This window comes from Schistocerca piceifrons, chromosome 4 (assembly GCF_021461385.2).
Source record: "Schistocerca piceifrons isolate TAMUIC-IGC-003096 chromosome 4, iqSchPice1.1, whole genome shotgun sequence".
Taxonomy (NCBI): domain Eukaryota; kingdom Metazoa; phylum Arthropoda; class Insecta; order Orthoptera; family Acrididae; genus Schistocerca; species Schistocerca piceifrons.
Genome location: NC_060141.1, coordinates 814,740,713 through 814,767,100, shown reverse-complemented (window position 1 = coordinate 814,767,100; position 26,388 = coordinate 814,740,713). Strand labels below are relative to the sequence as shown.

The window sequence follows — 26,388 nt, the reverse complement described above, 5'->3', positions numbered from 1 at the left end:
CTTACAGTCATCCACTCACAAGCAGCACCACAGGAATATCACAGTCAAGCAAACATTAATGGTTTGAGTTGGAGCCAGGGCATGGGTAACAACAACAAAAGGTGTATTCATTTATTTCTTATGTCTGTTACTTGTAATTAGGGTCTCAGTGATGTTCTAAGACCTTCCATGACATCTTCCACTGATCTGTGCTGGCTGGGCTGTTTTGAGGGAAGAGACCAAACTGCGAGGTCATCGGTCTCATCGGTTTAGGGAAGGATGGGAAAGGAAGTCGGCCGTGCCCTTTCAAAGGAACCATCTCGGCATTTGCCTGGAGCAATTTAGGGAAATCACGCTGATCTGTGCCCGCAACTATTGCTGCTATGATGGTCTAACACAAGACTGCAACTCACCTCACCATCATCTTCCCCTTCTCCCTGTTCCCTTTTTCGAGCACGATATGCAGTACACTAGGACTCCCATACAAGACAAACATCGTGTGATGAAAACCTGAATAGTATTGTAGACCCAGGGAAGAAATTTTATCTCTTTTTGCAGTAGAAATGTTTGTGGAAGTGCACTTCACAATGTTGATATTGTGCTGGAATATACACAAGCATTGTAATGGAAAGTGAAGTTATACTTTGGCACATGTGACAGATGAGATCTGATGGAATATGATCAAATGTTTTGTTGCAACACTTGGCTTACATAGGCCTGCAACTGGATGATACTGTGAATCATTAGTTTTACTGTTTCTATTCTTTACCATGAGGTCTGGTTTGTGTTCAAATAGCTATATCAAATTTGGCACCCATTCTACATCTACACCAGTAAAGGCACATAAGTGAGTACTTAAGATGCCAGCATCCGAGTTCAAATGCATCTGGAAGCTTTTAATTGTTGCCATTCTTTTTTCTGGTAGTTCATAATATATGTAATAGATTATAGTTAATATTCTCTGACAAATAGCTGACCCAGTAATGTTGATAACTAATTTAATAATGCTGCCTGCCCATTCATTAGAGCTTTAATGGCTGTATGTAGGTGCACAAGTACATCATTATTTGTTCACACTTTGTCAAAGTACTCTGGGAAATTTTAACCTCTGCTTTAAACATTTAAGGATGGTAAGTATTAAGTGTGGTTGTAGTAGTGTGTAACATTTCTTATCATGAACTGTTAAAGGTTTCATGTTTCATTCTGTCTTTTAAGAAGAGCTCTTCAAAAGTTGCTTTTGTTGTTGGTTATTTTCTCTATCATAAAACATTATAACTTTCATGACTTTATTTACCGGTACTTTAATAAATGTATCTGAAACAGAGTGAAGCCCATACGCAACAAGAGCAGCTATTTAATTACTCAGACACACAATTCCATTATTTGCATAAATGTCCAAAAAATCTGTCTCTCTCTTTCTAGTGAATTTGCAAAAACAATTAAAAAATGGAAATGTGTAGCTTTGAACTCTGCACCTTCAGGTTACCGTGCAATGCTTCTATCATTTCACCATGGAGAATGGATTTGGGAAGAGCAGGTAATTTTGAGGCCTTAACCTTCATTCCAAAACATGCAGAGATATATTTTCAAGCTGCAAAATGAAGAATATGAGTGGCAGTGGAATACAAAAAACTTGTTGGTAATACTGGTCTTCCATTCTTAGTTGCTTGAATGGTAGACAGTGAGCACTTAGAACCTGAATGCCAATTAATATACTAAGGCTAAGAGAGTGCATATGTCAGTGATTTGAACCTTCTGAGAGTCAGGTCCATAACCTATGCAGTTAAGTAAGCGATCACTAGCATATGGGGCATACACGAATACTGAGTCAGTATCAGACACCTCACATTTACCACACCAATGACACTCATCTCCCCGAGATCAATCCCTGGTCTGGTTTTTACGGCACTATTGCCAAATGGTCTGATCTTTCCTGGCTTTTGTCTAATAAGGCACAATTGTTTGTTTGCTGATAAGTGTACACTGACCCCTACCCTAGCACCTCAATGCCTCGAGCCATCACAATTCTTCAGAAATGAATTTAACAATACCATGGAAGGCACACTAAAAAAACTGTAAGAAAGTGAGTTCTCAGTGAACAAGGCCTCTGTTATATATAGATAACATACACTCACATACTCACGCAAATGCAACTCTCACACACGTGATCACACTCTCTGGCAGCTGAAGCCAGGCTGCGAGCAGTTGCACATGACGAAACAGGCAATCATGTGGGGGTAAGGAGGATGCTGGGACAGGGTGTGGGAGGGTAACAGGGTAGGGGTGGGCAACAGTAGACTGCTGGAGATGACCTGCAGGAGACAGGACATAATAAAGTTAAAGGCAATAGCAAAGAGGGTCACACTCAAAACAGTACCCTGAGGCACACCAACTTCCTGGTGGAGGTGTCTGACAAGGCAGTACCAACATTCCTTGAAAAATCAATACTTTAAAAATACCTGAAGGACATGGGGCATGCGGCCTCAGAAGTGCCACATGTAGAGAGATCAAGAATACCCATCCTTCAGAAGGTGTTTTAGGCTTTCTGCAAATTTAAAAACACTGCCAGTGTCCGATATATCCACAGAAAACCATTCGCGACACACGTTGACAAAGTGATGAGATGGTCAGCTGCAGGACGGCCTGCTCAAAATCCGCACGGTACAGTGGTCAGTGAATTGCCACACTCTAGTCACTATACCAGCCAGGCATGAATTACATGTTTCATCAGTTTGCAAACACAGCTTGTGGGAGAAACGGGGCAGTAACTAGAAGGAAGGTATTTTTCTTACTGGGCTTGGGTATGGGTATGGGAATGACAGTGTCTCTATGCTGGCATCTGGCAAACGGTGCCCTCTGCCCAGATGCAGTTGTACATAAGAAAGAGCAAGTGCTTGCCCACAAAAGAAAGGTTTAGCAACATCTGAATGCAAACATCGTCCAGCACTGTGTTGGAGGATCGATATGAAGTGAGAGCAAGTTCTCGCCCAATCATACTAAAGGCAGCTTGTAGCACTCGCTAATCTGCCAAAATAAGGGTACTACCCAAGCCTCCTCCACTTGTTTCTGGTGGAGGAAGGCAGAATGATAGTGGGTGGAGCTTGAAATCTCCGCAGAATAGCAGCCCAATGGATCTTGGTCCTGCAGGGCCCATACAACAATTGAGGTAGTGGAACTGTTAGAAGAACTACTTAAGGAAATCTAGCTAGATTTTTGCTATCCTGAAGGGTGCAACGACACTGTGCATGCAACTGTTCATAATGAATGCAGTTTGCCATCATAGAATGATGGTTAAAAACATGGAGAACACATCTCTGCATGTGAGTTGAGTCACAACACAGCTCAGTCAATCAAGGCACTGGGACATGGCACAGTAAAGATGAAGTGCGAGAATGGCATATTGTGTGGTGGTAATGATGGCATTTGTAAGATATTCTACCTGGTCATCACAACTGGAGAAATTATGTCACTCAAAGGGTGCCAGGGAACAGTAAATCTCCAGTCATCCCTAGAAAGTTGCCATTTCGGTGTGCATATATGTGGGGTAGGAGTCAGAAAATGGATAGCAAATGGTAAATGGTTGCTTGAGTACGTACTAGAGACAGTGATGAGATGATGGGCAAATTGGGCAGTGCAGGAGATTTCCAGATATGGGTAGGAGTGCATGTAGTATAAAAGGAAGATGAGTACTCCCACGATAAGGCAAATGAGGTTAAGGTGACTGAGAAGTTCAGCCTAGAGGGCACCTCTCTGTCAGGTTCTGGGAGATTTCCAAAGGGAATGGTGTGCATTACAGTCAACGAGCAGCAGAAAGGGGTGAGGGAGTTGGCCAGTAAGCTGGATGTAGAGTGTCCATGACACCGAATGACTGAGGGATGTAAACAGTACACATGCAAAAGTTCAGGAGAGGAAGTAAAATGCAGACAGGAATAGCTTCAAGCTGGGTAGTCAGGTTGCAGGGTTGACTTTGAACGTCCTTTCATATGAGCAGCATGACTCCCCTCTCTCCTCCTACGATATGGAATGCCATCTTTGGAGAGAGGGAGTCAAAGCAGACTGGGAAGAAATACAAAAGCTCAAATCAGTCTTGAGGATGCAATTTTGTTTCCTGCAGGCACAGAACTAGCAGAGGATGCGATTCCAAGAGCAGCCGCATGTCATCTTTTTGGATTGAAGGCCACCAGTATTCCATTGGAATAATGTCATGATTAGGAAAGAGGAGGAGGGAAGAAATGGAGAGGTGGCACCTCAGCGGCCATTCCTGTGTTACATTCTTGATTGCATTTACATAAACTTATGGCTCCTCTTTTTTGGTTTCTTAAACATTTTATTTTATCTGACACATTCCATGACCTTTAAGATTTGTGCCACATATTGGTCCTAAACAACAAGATGTATGAAAAAGAAACCACTTACTGGATAAAGGACTGTTTGCCATGGTCATGGGAGCTGGCAAGTAAGTCAATGCAAGATCTGAAAGATCACAAGAATGATCATTCGATTCTGTTTAATGTACCAGAGACCTGTATTAATATTACTGAAAGCAAATCCCTAACAACGAAAGTAACTAAACAGTTACTTTGAAATCACACTGCACAATTTGTGATGCACGTGCTTAAGTACACTAAGGTAGTTTTATTGAATTACTAATCAACATTTGTCAAACATAACAAACACTATGACAAGTATACCTCTCAAAGTAGTTCACTTGGTAGTTATTTCAGAAGCAGGAAAGTATTTTCAGAAGAGTTTAAGAAGTTTGACAGGCCATGAATGTATGGAGGAGAATGAGTCTGATATCATTCTAGAAAGGTACTTTGAAACGTGTTTGCGATTGCGAGTACCTGTCATTTGTGTTTGTGATATTTGCTCAAAAATGGGGAAATCTCAGTTCCCAACTGCAATCAGCAAGCATTTTAGACAACAGTAAGTGGTAAGTGTCGATTTTAAGGAATATTTATTGTCATGTTTAATGAGTATCAACTATGGTGTAACACATCGCTTTGGTGAAGGTGTACATCTCACAATGTCTATAGTACCAATGAACAATGGTCACCACCACAAAGTGTTTTTTTTTTTTATTTTAATTCAAATGGTGGCTTTAAACTTTTATACCCTTTTCTGTTGTCCATAATGTGGTGTCACCGCCAGACACCACACTTGCTAGGTGGTAGCATTTAAATCGGCCGCGGTCCGGTAGTATACGTCGAACCCGCATGTCGCCACTATCAGTGATTGCAGACCGAGCGCCACCACACGGCAGGTCTAGAGAGACATCCTAGCACTCGCCCCAGCTGTACAACGGTCTTTGTAGTGATGGTTCACTGACAAAATACGCTCTTATTTGCCGAGACGATAGTTTAGCATAGCCTTCAGCTACTTCATTTGCTACGACCTAGCAAGGTGCCCATATCAGTTACTATTGATATTGTGAATCATGTACCATCAAGACAGACGTTCATCATTAATGGATTAAAATTAAGTATTCCACCAGCTAAGTCCGTTTTTCTAAATTCTAATTTCCTTGTCCTGTTCCAGACCTCACGCCAGCCTGTGTGAGTTAAAACGCATGCATTTTGGCCTCCTCTAGTAACACCTGCCAACCAAAACACACAAAATCTAGTGGAGACTGATGCAGCATATCTGCAGGGTGGGATAACGATAATTAGTTTATCGTTCTTCACAGTTCATGATGAATTCAGTGTTTTATTCTATCATGATGATGATGATACCTGGTTAGGGGTGCACCCAACGGCGTGGTTATCAGCATCCACACGAATTCCCAAATTTTACATGGTCCAGCCATGCCACTTTCACAAATGATGATGGCAACACAAACAACCAGTCCATGGGTTTATTCCTTGCTGTCTCATTCTTGTTCAGCAATGTGCCTTCCCCCTAGAACTGTCAGCATCATGACAACTGCCATTACATCAGGAGAACGAAGATGAAGTTGAGCTGTCAGTAAGATTCTGTACACTGACCAATGACACATGACTTGACATTAATAATTAGAGAGAGTTACTTGTTTTAAATTAAGAGCCAGTATATGAGTGGTCTTTGAGATATTTTTTTTGGGTCATTTAGCAGGTAATTTAGACATGAGATAGCATTTCAGTTAACAGTGCTAAAGAAGTTGCAAAGTTCGTGATGTCAGGAAACAGACTGCCATGGGAGATGCAATGAGACTGTAATGGAGATGAATAGGATATTAATAAAGGAGTTTATTTGATTAAGCAAGTGGGTAGTGTGCAGAGTAGCTCAGAATAGGAGGAAGTATTTTAACGGTTCCAAGCCCTGAGCTGATGAAATATGTCCTCACCCTGGGAGGAGGACAGGAAGCAGTGTGGGGTTCATTACATGCCACAGAACCAAACTTTATATGCTACTGGTGAAAATCACACTTGCTCTGCCAGTCTCATACGTGCATCCACTACTTTCACTCACCTGAGCGATGGGACGTGTGCCTTCCTCCTCAGCAGGGCCTGATTGACAAAAAAAGAATTTGCGTGTTAACATAAAAAATACCTTATCTGCACAAGTAAAGCAAACTAGTGATAAACTAAGTGTGTTTCAACATGACCTGATAAAGAACAGAATCAATTGTTTCTATCTTTTAGAAAACCTACGGATCAGTGTATAATTGAGCATCTAATCTACTCAATTATAAACAACCATCAATATTACCGAGTTCCAGAAAGCCAGAACTTTATTCCAGTTGCACGCTTGCTATCTGAAGACTGGCAGGGACAAATAAATATTTACTGTCATCATTTCACATAAAAATTTCTCAAATTTTTAAATTTAAAATCCTGTACTTATCTGCTTTATAAAACATACAATCTTATGTTACACAGTTAACACACTGTTTCATGTTTAACATTTAGGAACTGTGTGTAAGCTTGTTTATGCACCGTCACTAATTGCATTCATGTACTGACATTATATTCATCCAGTATTTGGCAATGAGAGCACTTAGTGTTTTGCAGAAAACTTCACCAATAATTTTAAATTATCATGAATTTCTCTCACAGATACCCCACAGAAAGTAATAGCAAAAATGTTTATCACTTACCACATTTTTGCTGTTTGTGCAGTAATAATGCCACATCAAACACATTCAATGTAACACTCCTTTCTTTACTTACAGATGGGTACAAGTAGTGAGGAGAATGAGTGGCAGGTGAGGCAGATTATGTCTCAGGTGGATTTTTTGTGGAGGTGAGACAGAAAGAAAATCTGATGCATATGGGAACAGGATGGATTAGGAGACATAGTAGGAATGAGGTGGAAGTGGGTGGTGTAGCATCTGGCTGGTGCTTTACAATCCTGCCTTATGCCACACAACAGAGGTATGTCAGTTGCTGGCATCTTAACAGGCTTGAAACTGAAACTCACCCTCAGTGCAGCAGATCTTGCCAATGACAGCCACTGCACGGTTTCCACCCTGGAGCCATGCGACACTGGACAACTTAACAGTATTTCTCCACTACATAGCCTTTGTAGGAGACTGTACAGAGGCTCACCAGCCAACCCAAGTTCCAGACTCGACATCAACTATCTACTTTGGAATGCATGACTATATTAATAAGAATGCAGCCCACAATATTGGCATTGCCAGTGCAACCTACAGCAGTGTTTGTCAGTTGTTACAGGGTGCTCAACTGGAAGCTTCAAGAATAGTTTTCATATTAGTGGCAATCTTTTCATGCATCAGGGCATTCACTACCTTGCCTTCATCACAAAGTTGTTTCATTTGCTTCATGTTGGCATGCACCATCTGTGCCGCAATGAAACACTCTTCCTCTTGTCCACTCAGGAACATCTCTCTTCTTGTGCTTTTATAATTCCTTTTTTGTCTCTGGAAGTTTTTTACCAGTGTCTTGTGATCCATTAGGTAGCCTTCATCTCTGTGTTCAAGTGCTTCTGCATAGTGTTTGAATGGTTTTGCTCCGTGTTCAAATGCCTTGTGCCACTTCTTTCTTTCATCCTGGTATCTTTCTGCCTGCACCATTCCACATCATCATCCCTCCTTACTGATGTATTGGCCCAATTTCTGTATTTTTCTTCCAGGTGTGTGCCTCATGGATGGCACTGCCATCTCCTCCATGGGGATGACAGTTCATACTTTTGGCTGCTGTTACAGTCAAAACTTTTCCTCTGAGCACAGCAACATTGGAATCTAGGACATCATCAGTGCAGCTTGCAGTGCTCAGCTTAGCTCATATTAGTGACAACCTTACAGCATATCAGGAGTATTTTTATGTTGCTTGCACTAGGAAGCTGTTTCACTTGCCCAACATTATCATGTGCCTTCTGTGTTGCAATGAAGTTCTATTGTTCATGGCTACCTGAGCACATCTCTCTCCTTGTGCATGGATCATCCACATTAGGTGGGACATATGACCATGAGTGTGGGTGGCAGATGGGGCAAGGCAGCTCCCTGCTGGACTCCCTGTAGAGAGGTGAGGCAGAAAGACGAACAGATTGGTCTGGGATCAAACTATAGTGAAAGTCTTGATGGGAAATATTTTATGAACAAAGGTACTGGCACCAGAGACAAATCTAGTGAACAGGAAGTGATACTGTATTATCAGCCATTCTCTCCAAAAGCATTGACACATTCATCCCACATGCTTCAGTTGTTTCCACTCTACTATACACTCCCAGCACCTTCATTTTAGAGGTGATCAGCTTTCATATGTTATAAAGTAGACCATAGAAACCTTATTTCTGCTGACTGTATTCTTCATAACCACTCTACCCATTATTCAAAAGACAGCTCCATAAATAATTGTAAACAATTAATTCCAAGAAACTACTGAGACATTCAAGACAAAATAAGGAAAAGAAAACAAATGTCTCCAGTACACTATCTCATGAGAAAGAAGAAAAACAGTACATCAAAAGAACAGTATCTGTACATTTGGGGTGGTAGATTTCCAACTACAGTCATGATTTTGATATGATTTTCATTAATAAAGACATGCATTAATTTTAGTTACAAGACACAGACATCAGTTTTCTTCAAGAATGAGTTATCAGTGAAAATAGATGTCAAATAATATATACCTAGCAAATAATGTAACAAAGATAAATAATATCTACACTGTCTTTGCCATCCACAATTAAGCCAAAGATAGGAAGCTCCTTCTACAAAACATACTGTACTCACTTCTGTACCAACAAAGAAAAAACACATTCTAGCATCACCTGTCAGCTTCTGGGTTCTAATTGTACATAAACTGAACAAAAGATCACAGTACACAATGAAATGGGACATTCCTATGGTTGTGCAGATTCTGAAACAAACATTTTGGCAGGACCTTTATGTCTGATTGACCACAGAAAGGTTAAGGGAGCCCCTGAAAATGTTAGTATCAAATAACTTATGGTAGTGCTGAACGCATCAGCTATGACCATTTATAAACTACATTCACACCCCAATATTTCCATTTAAGTTACTACCCTAATAGGTTGTACAAAAATGTTCAGTTTTGAAATACAAATCATCCTCAGTTTCTTCTACTCACATCATTCATTCATTGGAGTCCCACTGTTTGATTAAGCCTCTTCCCTGGCTTCTCCTGGTATTCTGGTCTCAAGCTACAGGCATTGCAGCTTGAAGTCCATGTAGCCTGATATCCACTCAATGCCTCTCACCAGACTGTCACCTCAATGTTCCCCCCACTCACCTCCCTAGGAGACGAGCATGTAATTGTCTTATCCTATCTGTCACTCACTCCATCACTACATGTATCACTCATCTCCACTACCTCCACACTACGTCTCCTAATCCTGCCTGTTCCCTGTCCATTTTTCTGTTTCCTTTTCCCTCCCAGTAATTCTCGGCACACATATTTCCACAGCTATAGAGGCAAACTTTGTATTTCTGTAAGTCAGTAAATACTCGCCCCAAATCAAAGTCCTCAATATTCAAAAACATAAATATAATAAAATATATTATGATTTCTGGAATCTAATTCAATTGTGTATGGTGGACTGACTAAGGGGTTGCAGAAATCACATAGATAAGAACTATAAACCCACTATCCAATCAAAATACCTGGGCACCCTTATGTAACGGGCAACTGAGCACTTTAATTCAATGAGAGGTGGAGCTACTATTATAGGAAGTGAAATGATAATTAAATGGACACCCTAGGTGCAAACAGGCGGTGATGTACTTCATTGGGGAAATGGTGAAAATGTGTGCCCCAACCGGGACTCGAACCCGGGATCTCCTGCTTACATGGCAGACGCTCCATCCATTTAATTATCATTTCATTTCTAGCAAAGCTGCAGGGTGATCCACAGTAATTGTTCTTTCGGGAACAGATACTACCATCATATATAGTTAAAATACGGCTTCCCGGCCATTGACCTTCTTGTGCGAACGCACACGCTATGCCCAAACTCTTAAGGGACTTGGTAGATTAATCTGCCACGAGTAATGAGTACGATCGGCAAACATCTGTTAGGCACACTACGAATGTAGTGGGGTGGACATGTTGGGAATGTGGATTTCACGGGGAGTGTGCAAGGGTAAGTCCCTGCAGACACACTATCCTCTGTGCCCGCGGTGGCTCAGATGGATAGAGCGTCTGCCATGTAAACAGACGATCCCGGGAACGAGTCCCGGTTGGGCCACACATTTTCAACATGTCCCCAATGAAGTACATCACCACCTGTTTGCAGCTAGGGTGTCCATTTAATTATTTCATTTCTAGCAAAGCTGCATGGTCATCCATGGTAATTGTTCTTTCGGGAACAGATACTGCCGTCATATATATTATAGGAAGTGGCAGGTAATACTGTTTTGTAAGCAGAATTCATCAGTCAGGGATCTGAGTACACTGAACATGGACTTTTCTTTGCATTACACCTGAATAATTAACACAGGGATGCATTTCAGCCCTTCCAAACTTGCCCAAGTCAGCTGTCAGTGATTTGACAGTTAAGTGAAAATGTGAAGGAACAACCAATGCTACATGAAGTCCAGGCACACACAGTATGCTCATGGACAAGTGCTTCTGTCATTGTGGTAGGAAATAGTAAAAACCAGCTTGCAGTTAGCAGCTGCAGTCACTCTTCAGTTTTGAAGTGCAGCTAGGAGCCCACTAAGGAAATGGCTGTGTACAGGGACTTAGAAAAACTGGTTACAATGGCTGAGCAGCTTCTGGAAACAACATTTCTGTTCAACATAAAGTCACACTGACTGTAGCATAAAAACCTATGACTGCTGGTGAGTGGATAAGTGGAAACGAGATTTGGAGTGACAAACAGTGCTATACTCCGTGGGTATCTGATGGAAGAATTTGGATGTGGTGACTACTAAGTGAACATTATCCGCCATTACCTCTACTGCCAACAATGCAGTGCAGAGCAGGCAGTGTAACAATATGCAATTTCTCCTCTTTAACTTGTTCTCCCCTTATTGTACTTCAGGATATGATAAACGCAGAAGGGTAAGTACATATTTGACATTATTGTGTACTATACACAGCAGGGGAACAGTTCACAGATAACGACCGATTTGATCAGCTCAACACTTGTACCTCTCATGGATCAGCATTGTTAGGCAAAGGCTTATAACCAGTGGCATTCCTGAAGAAGGTTTGCCTGCCGATGTTCCAACCTGAAAGCAATGGATCGTCTTAGGGATTAGTTATAAATGGCATTTTCACTCTATACCTTGTGTCCAATATTTCTACCTTGTCTGGTATCAGCTAGTAAGGAAGAATGGGCTGGCATCCACCCACAGAGATTTCAAAAAGGTCAAAGTGTCCCCAGAAGAGTTCAGGTCCTCATAAAGGAGAACACAAAATCTTAATGTCCACTAATAGGTGTCCAGATACATTTGAGTCTCTACTGTACAGAGCAGGAATGTAAGCCTCCCACAGTGGGCTCTTACTCACCAGGTGACTTCGCTGCACCTGCAGTACTGGGTCCAGCCTCTGGTGACCGCAGCCGCTGTGGTTCTGCACTGCCTACTATTGTACACACAGAGAGTAAAACGTCTTTTAAGTACTTTATGTACTGCTTTAGTTAAGGCTGCAATTAAGTGTAAATTTACTCTTACTCACCAGGTGACTTCACTGCACGTATGTCCTCAGCCCCAGTACTGGTTCCAGCCTCGGGTGTCCGCAGCCGCTGTGGTTCTGCACTGGATACTATTGTACACACAGAGAGGAAAACATCTTTCAAGTACTTTATGTTCACTTTAGTGACATGGTCTTAAATTGTGGCTGCAATTGAGGGTAAATTTGCGTATTTTATCATGGACAATGATGTACTGAGGCTATAACCAATCTCAGAAGCCATAGTTACGAAAAGAAATCCACATTCATGGCATATAGGGAAAAAAATTTAAAAAACTTTTGACTGTGTTCACTGGGCACCATGTTCACAGACTGTGCTTGTACGTACCACTCCAGAGGAGAGATGCACATATCAATGACTTCTTATCAATGAATGCCATTTTGAAAGAAGTGTTGTGTACACATTATGAAAAGAGCAATAGAAAACAACATGTCAAACATAAATGTACAGATATTGTTCATTAGTGTTATTTCTATTTTGTGTGTGGTGACTTACATCAGGGGACAATATGCACCTTCAGCACTGTACAGCTATCGCAGCAGCTTTGGGTGCCAAACTACATGTGTGAAAATAAGTATTCTGTGGGGTCACCACACTGTCCTGTAAAGCAATAGGCTGCCAAAGGAGTTATTTCAACAACTGATGTATGTTGTGAGACACAGAAGAGGAACCTTCAAAATTATTGTGAGTGTCTCTTTTATACTGAATGAAGGTGATCTTTTAGTGTAGTTCACGAGTGTGATGATGAAGGGAATAAATAATTTGTTAAGTCGAAACTGACATAGTAAGTTATTTATAAAAATGTGATGCGTCAAAGGCATCAATTTTGAATTTTAAAGTAATTATAACAGAGTTTGAGAAGAAGTATAGAAGATAAGGTACAGAATACAATACATCATTGTATTAAATAGTTACACCACATGACACCTGACTGCAGTGTTAGGGGACAAACGACATGAAAGGGAAGCTGTGTTGACAGAGGAGTGAGACAAGTGTCAGAGTCCTGCACAAGTGAGTAAGCGAGCACAAAATGTGAGATCAGGAGACCACAGCCTAACTTGATAGGCTGCCCACACCACCTGTCATAGCCATGCACAGAAGTTGTGACTGAGCCTTATACAATTAACTCATATAGTTTAAGTCTTTTTGGTCACACATATTATAAACTTGCCAGTCAGTACTATAGGCAAAATGTCAAAGGTGGTGGTGTATGCTTTTATCTAAATCCCAAGCTTAAATTTAAGTTAAGATATGAGGCTAAACCATTAATCATAGAAAAGAAAGTAATTGTTGCAGCAATTTACAGATCACCATCTGGAGATACTGAAGTATCTCTTAAGAATTTGGAAGAAATGCTCGACATTTTTCTCAAATGAGAACTCTACCATAATTCTTTGTGGTGACTTTAATATTAATCTATTGGTCCAGAGGTCAGTAAAATACAAGTTTTTAGACATACTAAAAGCTTCAACTTGTTTCCCCACGTATCAGTTGCCACTAGAACAACAGATTCCAGTGAAAGCCTAATAAATAACATCTTCTCAAATGTGGTCACACATGAAGTTGCAGTTACAAATGTGAATATAGGATTATCAGATCATAACGCACTAACCTTTAATCTCACTGCAACTCCCAAGGAGGGGAACATAAAAGGAGCACAAACGATGTTTCTCTACTGAAAATTGTAATCAGTTCTAAAATAATGTTAAAAATGCAGTTTGGCCAGAGGTCTTGGCACAAACAAACACAAATGATGCTTACAATACATTTGCTTCCACTTTTATGGCATACTTTGAAATGTGCTTCCCAAAAAAGCTTTTGGGTTACAGATCATCTGGATCCAAAGGGACCTGGAGTACACCCGGAATTAAAATGTCAAGTGAAACCATGAAATTACTAAGTTTAAAGTTAAAAACATGTCATGATCAGCAGTTTGTTGAGTATGTGAGAACATACAAACAGACTTACTGCAAAGTAATATCAAAAGCAAAATTATTAAGTAATGATAGATTAATAAGGCAGGCTAGTAACAAGTCCAGAATGATGTGGTTAAAAAAAAAAAAAAAAAAAAAAATTTAAGCAACAATTAACAGTGATGTCTCCAATGGTAAATACCAGCATGATGGCAATCCCATCAGACGAGCATTAAGTTCTAAAAGTCATTAAATGCTTGAAATCCAAATTGTCCTCTGGTTTGGATGATGTACCTGTATCAATAATTAAGAAAATTGCTCCATGTGTTGTCAAACCTATAGTACACATAGCAAACTTGTCCCTTAGTGAAGAGATATTTCCGGATAAACTAAAAATCTCTAAAGTGATACCTCTATACAAAAATGGTGACAGACATAAAATAGAAAATTACCAACCTATATCTCTCCTCCCATCCTTCTCCAAAATACTTGAGGAATTAAGGAAAATCAGGGTTACAAAATATCTAGAAAAACATAAACTAATAAATAACAGTCAACATGGCACAGTACAGAAACAGCCATATTGCACAGAAATAGTAAGAAATTTTGAGTCAAATAAACAGGTTGTTTGAATTAATCTAGATTTAGCCAAAGCCTTCAATACTGTGAACAATGTAATATTACTAGGGAAACTTGAAGCAATATGCATCAGGGGTACCGTTAAAAATTGGTTTGAATCCTACCTGCAAAACAGGTCACAAGTTGTTGAGCTGAGGTCATCCAAGAATCTTCACAATTTTAAACCCATATCTGAACCAAAACAAATTTAAATAGTTGTTTCTCAGGGCAGCATTCTGGGCCCATTGTTATTTCTAGTTTATATCAATGACATACAGGCTCCAGACAGTTCAGCCAAAATTCTACTATTTGCAGATGACACGAGTATCATAATTAGTGATAAAAAAGAATCACTGTGTAATACAGCAGAAAAAATGCTCATACATACAGTCATGGTTTTATTAAAATAAGCTGACATGAAATAGAAAGAGAACTAACTTTGTACAGTAAGGGAGCAAGTGACAAGGCGAAAATATGTGCCTTATGCTGGATAGCAAAGAAATAGAAAAAATGTGCACCACGAAGTTTTTGGGAATGCGAATTGACCAAGATTTTAACCGGAATGAATACAGTGTATATCTTACTCAGGAAGTTAGCATGTTTTGCCTTAAGAATAATATCCAAGGTATGTAGCAAGGAATGTATTATAGCGGTGTACTTTAGTTATTTCCTATCAGTTGCTAGCTGTGGCATAAGCTTTTGGGGCGAAAACCAGGTCAAGACTAAATGACATTTTTATTATGTGAAAAAGAGCTATTCGTATCATGACACACAGCCCACCACAAACTCACTGTAGACCCTTATTCAGACAACTAAAGATACTGACAATACCATTGATATATATCTTTAAATGCCTGGAAATGATCAGTAAAAATAACTGCGATCTCCAAATCAACTCAAGCTACCACGATCGCAATACAAGGCATTGTAAAGACTTCCACATTCCCTATGTAGCAAAAACTAGAAGTCAGAAACATGTTAGGCAATTAAAGAATTGAAAGGCAAAAATAATTTCAAGCATTAAGTAAAAAAAATACTTGATGGAAAAATGCTACTAGAGTAAGCAAATACCCGTCTCAGACTGTGGATTGAAACCTGTACTTATTTTTTAAAAAATTTAAACTAATTTAATTGTGTTTTCAACTTCATAATTATGGTACTTATGAAAAATCTGTTAAATATCTGTAATACGTTTTGTGTACAAGGCGTAGTTCATGATCTGTAATTGTTTATCATGAGCACGTTCTTTTGTTTTTGTGTAATAAGTTCTTGTACACTACTTATGTACTATGTGTATGTAATTTGTTTTGCCGTTTGTATATGTTCGTCCATTTATTTTGTGTATGTGTTGTTATGAGTTACGTGTAATCAAATGACAAATCCTATATCACATGTGTGATCTATTGGATGCTAAATATATAAATAAATAGATATCCAAAGGAACAGACACCACACTTTTATAAATATTCATGCCTGATGTAATATGGGCCTTTCAGTCCAAATGCACTGCAATGTCAGATATCCCACAGAAATACAGTAGACCTGCATGCAAAGAAGGCTAATATACAGGGTACACTACTGTGGAGATTTGGGTTAGGAAGGAAACAGACTGATACCCAGAGTGCAAAAGAAATTTTCATCTGTCACTATTCAGTTCTTTCAATGTGCTATTGCAGTAGAAGTCAAATTTCTTTCATCAGGCCTCGATAATGTTTCACTCCGAAGACATTCAATATGTCTATAATGCTTTGCTACATCCAGCAATGTCTTCTCATGTATGTGTAAATAATCCTGCAACATGAGACAGGCAATGCAGTGAGCAGTAAATCTGGAATCAATGCATACACATTGAGGAAGTAAATAGGGGGGATCTAATCAGTGAAGTATAGAGTACATTTTGATTGGTTATGGATGGAATCATCAAGTCTAGTAGGTACATATTCCACATATACAGCTTGCATTATTGTGTTTCCAGTCAGGAACCACTCGTTTAAAGCAGCACATTTGTGATAAAACCCACACTGACACAGCTCCTTCAGAGATACTGGAAGTAATAAACAATAGTATAACACTGAAGTGTGTTGCAATGTGTGCCAAAGACACGAGTCCTCATAAAGCTGTTTCTGATGAAGGTTGCAAATAACTAGGCCAATGATTAACACATTTAGGTGCACAGTATAAAGAATTCTGTAGTTCAGATGCCATACTGCATGCCATCTCTTGTAAACTTGGTTTTCTTTACACCATAATTTCTGGATTTAGGAGCATACAAGTAAATGTTATGAAAATCAAAGGAGAGTAATGCTGTTTAGAACATTTCACTGGACATGTTTCATAATTTTCTTACTGTCTCCAACCAGGGTACCAGAACAATAAAACTTTTTGGAAAACCACAAAAGGATTTTTAGCTTTGTTCTGATCTCTACGTTGTTCGTTATATTTTAAAATTAAAGTAATCGCTGAATAAACAGGATTCTCAGTCTTTCACATTTATTAACTTTCAAAATAAGCAAGGTGATCCACCAAAATAGCAGGGTTCTCATTGTTCCATAACAGCCATAAACCACTCTCAACTATAATGATCACACCACTCCCCTACCCACCCTTTCCCTTGTGCTGAAATCACAATAATTTGTTTCACGACAAAATTATCATAAACACTAAAAAATCAGATAATGTGACTAATTTGTGGAACATCTGCAGTGCTTACCATAACCAGGGTCCCTGGGGAGCACACGGAGAATAATTAATTCCTTCAACTGCTTTACTCGCATTTCCTTCTCATCTACCTCATTAATTTGTGAGCAACATGTTTCACAGAGCATTCCTTTTATGTCAATTTCTACATTGCACATGTGTATAATTTCACCGAGCCTCTGGCTGAGGCTGATTCTGCTGGTGCTGGTTAGCGCAGTCATGGGAGTCCCTGTAATTCCCACCGGTTCACGGCATAAAAAACAGCTACTTTCCCTGGCTGGTAGATGTTCTTGGAACTGGAAGTAAAAGCAAACACAAACCTGTGTTAAGTATTTGTCAATATTCATTTGTGTTACACTGGACTACAGTACTGCATACCCTAAAAGGAGTACCTGTAACTACTATAACCAGTTATATTTGTGACAGTTGTTTAGTTGTTCCTACCTGCAACTCAGCATCTCTGTTAGATGGTGCGCAGCAACTTTCCTTTCCAGGGCAACTTGGGGACAAGCTACTTAATTTTAGGTGTATGTGTAATGCTGTGCTCTAATATGAAAAGTCACAGTGAACAACTTATCCAATTCTTTGACATGAGCTCTTCTATCCTACTGTGTTTTAATTACTCCATAGAAACTCCACATTTTGGAAAACACAACACAGTCCACCCCTAAGTTTACACTGGAGCAGTAGGTGACTTTCATTCTTCTTGCAACAAAATTCAACCATATGAGGATCATCACTTAAATATACATTTCACGTAGCAATCTAGCACATAGTCAGTTAGTTTGAGCATCAATATGAACTGCATAAAAGAACATGTTCGACCTGCTGCTGGAAGGTATGTTACTGCTCACAGTGTTCATCCTCACACAATAGCCACACTGAAGACAACCTTGGAAGAAAGTGGCACTGTCTCCCACTTTGGAGGTCAGTAAGACAACCCTGCAGTCGTCATATAGGCTAAATCAGTAAATATAAATGAAATATTGAAATCATCTTTAAAAATTCAGTCAATGTCAATGACAAATTGGGACAGACAGTACGATGTTTTCATGATCTCAGATGAGAATCAGAATGCAGAAGAGAGACAGGAGGCCAAATGGAGGAGTAAAACAACAAACTGGTAGTGTGAGAGATCTGACAGGAAAACAAGATCTAAACCCTGTCAGTGACACTGATTTTATATGATGGTACTTGCTGTCTTTCAATGTCCTGCCTCTTCACTAAGTTTGAAAAGGAATTTCAATTTCTTGAGTCTTAGTTAGAGAAACATGACACCATTGAATGAATATATCCAAGCTTAACAATTTATACAATCTAAAAGCATTTTTGCAGTAAGAATTAATGGTTTGTGGATTTACTAATGTGCTAGTAATTCAAATCATCTTATATTATTCATTAAAAAGACAATATTCAGAATTAAAAATCAGTTATATTGCTACAAGTCCAACTGTGATGAAGTACGATAGATCAGCATAGATCTGCTTGGTTTTCCTGAAAGTCTGTAAGAGGGGTGGCCCGGAGGCCAATGGCGAACAATCTAATGCCATGCAACTGTCACTTACAGTACAATGCTGATTTATAATAAACTTAGTCGTCAGTGCATGTGTCAAGAGTAACTGTTATGCAGAGAATTCAAGGCTGTTCAGCAATACTGTCATTGTTAAAAGGTAAAGGACTGATAATTAAATATTTATTGCAAAATATATTCCAATTTGCTCAATTTTACCACTACAATGTAATAGAACAAATATCTTATTGCAGTTTATGAACTATTTTACCTTTAAATTATCTAAGTATGTCATTTAGCCAAGTACATCTTTCACATATTTTTCCTTTATTCTTCCCCTAAAAAATGGTTATAGTAAAAGGATTTTAAGCCATAAGTTATGGCCACAAAGGGGCAAGAAGGTTCTGAAAATACAGATCAAAAGTTGCCAATGGAATTACTTTGATTTACATCAGCTACATTAACTATTTTTGTCCCATGTCCAGGGTTCTGTTATATCAGATTACACAAATCACTTCAGCTTTCACACCAAGTCATGGACACTGAGTTCAATAGTTCCTTATACATGAAGAAACACTGCTTCACTTCTAAAGAACCCAATTGTGCATTTCCTGTCAGCACTCATAAAGGGAGCCCAGTCAAAGCTGCAAAAGGGTTCCACATCTGAAATCTTCATTAAATTCAATTTGAATTTGAATTTGTTTTTAGAAACCCCATCAAGTATGTTCTTAACACTTTGTTTTATTTGTTTTATTCTAGGGCACAAGAACAACTAAGGTCATATGTACCCATGTCAGAGCATCTGAAAACTAAGACAAAAAGAAGTTAAAAGTAAGTGCACGTTAAGTCGAATCTACAGAAGAGAGACAGTTAAAACTGAAAAATTCCTTGTGGAGAAAGTTGCATAAAATTTTCCATGGAGACAACAGAGGTCCTGAACTAAATATTAAATGTCACTTGCTGTATTGCTATGATCGATTAAAGGTAAGACAGGGTCAACCGCCTTTGGAGCTTTCGCTAAAATGGGTAATAACTCAGGCAGCAAACATAAATGAGAAGATAAGTGGTTGAAAAAAGGGAATTCTGACAGGAAATGCCAAACTGTCAAAGGCTGATGACAAGCAGATGGACTTTCCTGGAGCTTGTTCCCATGAAGGGGGGACCAATGGTGATGCCCAAGGGTACCACCTACGGACTGATGGCAACACAGAGATTATCAGACGGTATGGAAGAACTAACAGGCTGAGGTAGTCTGTTGCCTTGGCAGCAACAAGAGAAGCTGCATTTCTGATCAGACCGACATGACCAGGTACCCACATAAACATCACAATAGCTCCATAAAGAGTGAGCAAGTGGAAGCTTTCTTGAACCAGTTGCACTAAGGGATGGACCTTGTGCAGCACACAGAGGATCTGAAGGGATATGAGAGAACTGGAGCAGATAACAATTGAAAAGCCTGTGTTGCCAAATGTAATGCATGGCTTGATACAGAACAAAGAGCTCTGCTGTAAATACTTAGCTGTGTTCTGGAAGCTGGTACCAAAATTTGTCAATGCAAATGACAAAGGCACACGTGATACCACAATCAGTCTGACTGCCATCAGTGTACACAAATGTACTATTGCTACGTTCTGTGCGAAGGTTGAGAAACTTATGCAATAGATCAAATCTGGATTAGTGTTCTTATGAAGTCTGGAGTGAACACAGGCTGCCGCAAGAAGCCGAGGTTGGGAAAGAGGCAGGTAGCATGTATTTAAGCAGCTGGAGCAGCAGCCAAAAGGGAAGTAACAGAAGAAGGATGCACCTAACACTGGTGGTGAAAAGAATCATCAAAAAAGAGGGCAGAGGATGGGTAGCCAGGCATGGCAGACAAACACCATGTGCGCCTGTTGAGGAGAACATCACACCAGTATGACTGTGGTAATTCAGCAGCTTCTGCATTCATACTCTCAATTGGGCTAGCGTAAAATGCTTCAGTAGCCAAACAGATGCCATGATAGTGCAAGATGGATGCATAAAAAGAACACCGATAGCCTAGTTTTGAATGGACAAGGGATCTGTTGGACTGGAGGAGGAAGGTCGAATCCACTCCCCAGGGAGTGCTGTTGATGGGACATTGAGGGACAGGGTATAGCAGGCAGCCAAGTAAGACATGGGAGGACTAAGAAAATTTCCTATCAAGCATGAGCCCCAGGAATTTCACAGTTTCAGCAGACAGAAGAGCAACAGGCTCAGGATGTAAATACAGTGGAAGAAACCCATTGCACTGCCAGAAATTCCTACAAACCGTTTTGTCAGTGGAAAAGCAAAAGCCTTTGTCAATGCTCCATGAGTAAAGACAATCACTGAAGACGCTGCTCAATGAGACCAGTCTGTGGGAGAGTGCAATAGATCGAAAAATCATCAATGAAAAGGGAGCCGGATATGCCCTGCGAGATACAGGCCATAACAGTATCAAAGGTGACAGCAAGGAGGACAACACTCAGACGGATCCCTGAGGCACAGCATTTTCCTGGATAAATGGGTTTGACAAGTAAAACCCTTATGTACCTTGAAAGTTGTCTTTTAAAAATTCCTGAAGGGAATGGTGCAGGCAGCCTCAGAAGCCCCATGTGTAGAGAGTATGGAGTATACCAGTCCTCCAGCATGTATTTTACATTTTCTCCGGGTCAAAAAATGCAGGTACAGTGTTATTTCCGCAGAAATGACACGGGTTGACAAGGTTATGAGATGGTCAACTGTAGGATGGTGTGTTGGAAATTCATATTGTGCAGTGGTTAGTAGATTGCGAGACTCTAGCCGCCACACCAGCCAGACCTGAATCACATGTCCCAACACCTTGCAAACATGGATGGTGAGAAATGGGGCTAGAACTAGAAGGAAGGTGCTTGTCCTTACAAGGGCTTAGGTGTGGGTATGACAGTGGCTTTACACCAATGTCTGGGAAACGTGCCATCTCTCCAGATGCGTCTGTATACATGACGGAGAAAGTGCTTGCTCGCAAGAGAAGAGTGCTGCACCATCAGAACACTAACATTGTCCAGTCTTGAGGCAGCTATCAGGAGGAATTAAGAGCATTATCTAGCTCCCACATAGTAAAAGTGTCATTTTAGCATTCACAATTCAGGTACAGTGTTATTTCCGCAGAAATGACACGGGTTGACAAGGTTATGAGATGGTCAACTGTAGAATGGTGTGTTGGAAATTCACATTGTGCAGTGGTTAGTAGATTGCGAGACTCTAGCCGCCACACCAGGCACCCAGCTCTGACTGGACATCATGTTGTATAGCCCCACTAGATATCAAGTTATGTTTGCAATCGACAATCTATATGGCTGTGCATTCCTTGGTGTTTTCCATGTTAGCAGGTCATCCTTACCCTATCCCACACTACTTACCAGCAAAAATGTGAGATTACTGTCACAAAGACAAATTGAAATGTTGGTTTGTCCATTCTTGAACCATTCCCTAATCTTTCTGTTCTCGCACTGTAGCTCACTAAGCAAATTCTGGTTGGCACACTGAGCTTGTTGCTATCTAGGCCTTAACTCTCCTTCATTTTGGTTTCTCAGTTTTCAAGCAATGCTCACCACCAGCATTACATTAAATTCTGCTGAGTAGACAGTTAATTATTCAACATCCTTTCCAAAGAAACTACAATGAAATGTTATACGATAGTGTCAAGACTGTAGTGAAGTAATTTTTTCAAAGTAATTTGACAAATATGTGTATAAATGATTTTTTACAGCGTAATACATTTATGAAGAGCTTCCCAGAAGGCACAAACAGTCATCATCAGAGCATACTGATGACAGCCAACATCTCACTACTGACATGGGAACTATTGCAAGTTCATACACCTACAACCAATTACAAACATACTTAAAACATGATGACATACCCCTCCAAGTGGCTATCGATAGTATTCACCCATAACAACACATATTTGACTGCTAGCATCAGTGTACTGGCGTCACTGCATTGTAACTGTACGCACAGTACAAACGAGGCCGCTGCTGTTTTTGGTAGTGTATCAACAGATGGAAGTCATTTAATCCATAACTCAAGAGGTGACTTTTCTGTAACGTATGCCACGAGCTCCACAGCTCATGGTCTCACTGTAGCGTTCTCGCTTCCCGAGCATTGGGTCCCAGGTTTGATTCCCAGCGGGGTCAGGGATTTTTCACCTGCCCCGAGGTGCCTGGGTGTTGTTGTGTCCCCATCATCATCATCATCATCATCATCATCATCATCATCATCATCATCCCCATTACAGTTGGAGGAAGGCAATGGCAAACCACCTCCATTAGGACCTTGCCTAGTATGGCAGTGCAGGACTCCTGCATTGTTCCCATATGCTCTGTCATGAAGCGTGGGAATTTTTTTCCATTTCATACCACAAGGAGGGGTCTCTGGGAGCCCAATGTTTAAACTGGGATCAAGGCAAAAATGATTTGAAATTTTTAATTTATGCTATATAACATTTATTTTCACAATTAAATAAGTGTTGTCTAAATGCTTCTAGTTTATTTTACTGCACTAAACAAAGCCTGCAGCATTTGACTATTCATCACACAAAAGCACATAATTTTGTGTGGTTCATTTAAATAGTACACAGACTGTTAGAGTACTGAATTTTACATCCTGTAAAATTATACAATCTCCATAGGAAATAAATTTACAAATAAAACTAATGTCCAGGGTTTAAAATTGCACATAAAAAGTCCACCTGATAGGGACAAAAAACCTTTTTCAAACTGAAATTAATTGCTAGGAGCAATTTTTTCTTATCACCACTCCACTAACACATTCCTCCATAGACCAACTAACAACTACTACCACACAGGTCATCATGTGCTCTCCAGTGGATAGCTGGGAGAAGTCCTGGGCTGCAAATTGATAAATCAATGGCCGAGTAACTACCATGAGCCACACTGAAATGTGTGGTGGCCCCAGTATTTAAGAGGAGGAGGTTGAATTGCCACAGTAAAGTTTCGACATCTCTGACTCGGCCAGTGAGCGTAGTACCAACCCACAAGGGGTTATGGGCATTAAAATCTCCCAGAAGTAGAAGAAGTTTAGAAAGTTGATCAATCAGTGCAACTAATACATTCAGGGGTACTGCACCATCTGGAGGAAGGTATATATTGCAGACAGTTATTTCCCACATCGTCCTTATTCTGACAGCCAGAGCTTCAGCTACAGACCGAGTTTAGGACATAAATGCCAATTCCACCTGACACTCTATTGTATTCGTTATGGTTCATGTAATATCCCTTATAGCTGTGGAAGGCAGGAATCCGCATTTCTGGGAACCATGTTTCCTGGAGAGCAATGCAGGTAGCAGGTGTAAAGTGCAACAGTTGCCGTAGCTCTGCCACCACTGGAGGATGACATTGTGAGACTGGGAAGGCATGGAACATTCAATGAGGCAGTTTACGCCTCAGAGTCACACACTGCCTCTGATTTATTGCCTGAGCAGTCTATATCCATTGTGTCTGAGGTTCTGGCAAGATCTAGGTCCTCAGCAGACACCAAAACCTCCACCCCATCCTCAGCCACAGAGCTTGTAGGTAGCAGTGGTTTGGGTGCCACCGCAGTTTCCTTGGTCTTGGGAGTTTTCATTTTGGATTTCTCTTGCTGCTCCTTGGGTTTCCCTGGCTGGGAGGACTTCACTGGCTCATTCTCCGGGACTGGGTATGAACATGAAGCCCTACAACTAGCTGCTTTTGGGCTCTTCAGACACTGGCGGGTGTCATCTTTCCCACTAGAAGAAACCTGGGAATGGAGTGTCCCAAGGGACCCTTCCTAGTAAGAGAACCCGAAGAGGACTTACGGTCCTCCAGCTTAGAAATGGGGACGGATGTCCCTGATGGTTGAGGGGGTGTTGCTCCTGAAGTAGGTGGTGCAGGAGCAACAGGGACAGAAATGACCCCCACTGTCAAGGGGGCAGGTGTACTCTTCTGGCTCTGAGAGGTGACCTGGGTTGGCGGAGCTGATGGTGCCAAAACTGTTGTAGCGGCAGCATAAGACGATGTCATACGCACAGGCAGCAGATGTTCAAATTTTCTCTTAGCCTCAGTATAGGTCAGTTGGTCCAGGGTCTTGTACTCCATGATTTTCCTTTCTTTCTGGAGAATCCTGCAGTCAGGGGAGCGAGGCGAATGGTGCTCTCCGCAGCTGACACAGATGGGAGGCGGGGCACATGGAATATTGGGATGTGATGGGCGTCCGCAATCTTGGCATGTGATTCTGGAAGTACAGCAGGAAGACACATGACCAAACTTACAGCACTTAAAGCACCGCATTGGGTGAGGGATATAGGGATTTACATCACACCGGTGCACCATCACCTTGACCTTCTCGGGCAACATATCACCCTCAAAGGCCAAGTTGAAGGAACTGGTGGCAACCTGATTATCCTTCCAACCCCAGTGGACACACCGGATGAAATATACACCTCGCTGCTCTAAACTGGCATGCAGCTCATTGTCGGACTGCAAAAGAAGGTATCTGTGATACCCTGGACCATATTTAAGCTCTTATGGGGCGCGATGGCTACAGAAACATTCCCCTGCATGTCAGAAGTGAGTAACTCCCGTGACATGGCAGAGGACTCTGTTTTGATCAAGACTGACACAGATCTCATTTAAGCCCTCCACCTCCCTGAACTTGTCCTCTAAATGCTCAACAAAAAACTGAGGCTTCATCGTCATGAAAGTTTCCTCATCAGCTCTTGAACATACAAGGTACCGGGGCGAATAAGATCCGCTGGCATCCTTAGCCTGATGTTCCTCCCATGGTGTGGCCAGGGAGGGGAATGATTTGGGGTCATACTTCTGTGCATTTAATCAGGTTTGTCATCGCTTAGAGACTGCTGGTGTTTCACCACCAGCAAGAGATGATGGACTACACTTCATCACGTGTGATCTGCCCTGATGCCACCCACTCCGACCTGGGGCCCTCCCCATGGGCACCGCCTAGCTGCAGCAAAGGTCACCTGGCAGGATGGCCATTATCGGGAGTCCTGGTGCCCCAGGGGGCTGGGCGTCTACCCCTTGGCATACATGGGGAGTTAACGGTGCAGGCATCATCAGCAGAGCAATCCCTGTGCGGTCAGGGGACTACAACCAACAGGGTACATGGTGGCCCCACCACTACGGAGTGGCTACCATGCTGGCTATCAGGTGCAAAGAAGTCCATGTTCATCGTCGATGCAGAAATCGATGCTGCATAGTGAATTGTGGAAAACGCACACAGGAAGGTGTCCTCACCCACGAGATGGAGAATGGGCAGGACTGCAATGCGACGACGAGAAAGTGTGCTAAAGATGTCAATGCATGATGGACACGATACACCTTGCAAGGTGCCCTTCCCCAATTGGTTCGCTCTTCGAAAAAATTTTGAAGAATGGAGGTCAAACCCTACAGGGGACCATCACATAGAGGCTGAAATGTGTGAAACTCCTTTTAGTCACCTCGTATGACAGGCAGGAATATCTCGGGCCTATTCTGTCCCCAGACCCACAGAGGGGCCAGGTCTGTTCTGATACTCCGTAAGCTCGAATTT

At 41.0% G+C, this 26,388-nt stretch overlaps 1 protein-coding gene across 1 annotated transcript in view; it reads left to right on the top strand.

The window, feature by feature from the left end:
- The window catches only part of LOC124796220 (CAR1 transcription factor-like), a 122,401-nt gene that overhangs the window by 65,479 nt on the left and 30,534 nt on the right, over positions 1-26,388 (top strand). The gene's annotated exons all lie outside the window — the stretch shown is intronic.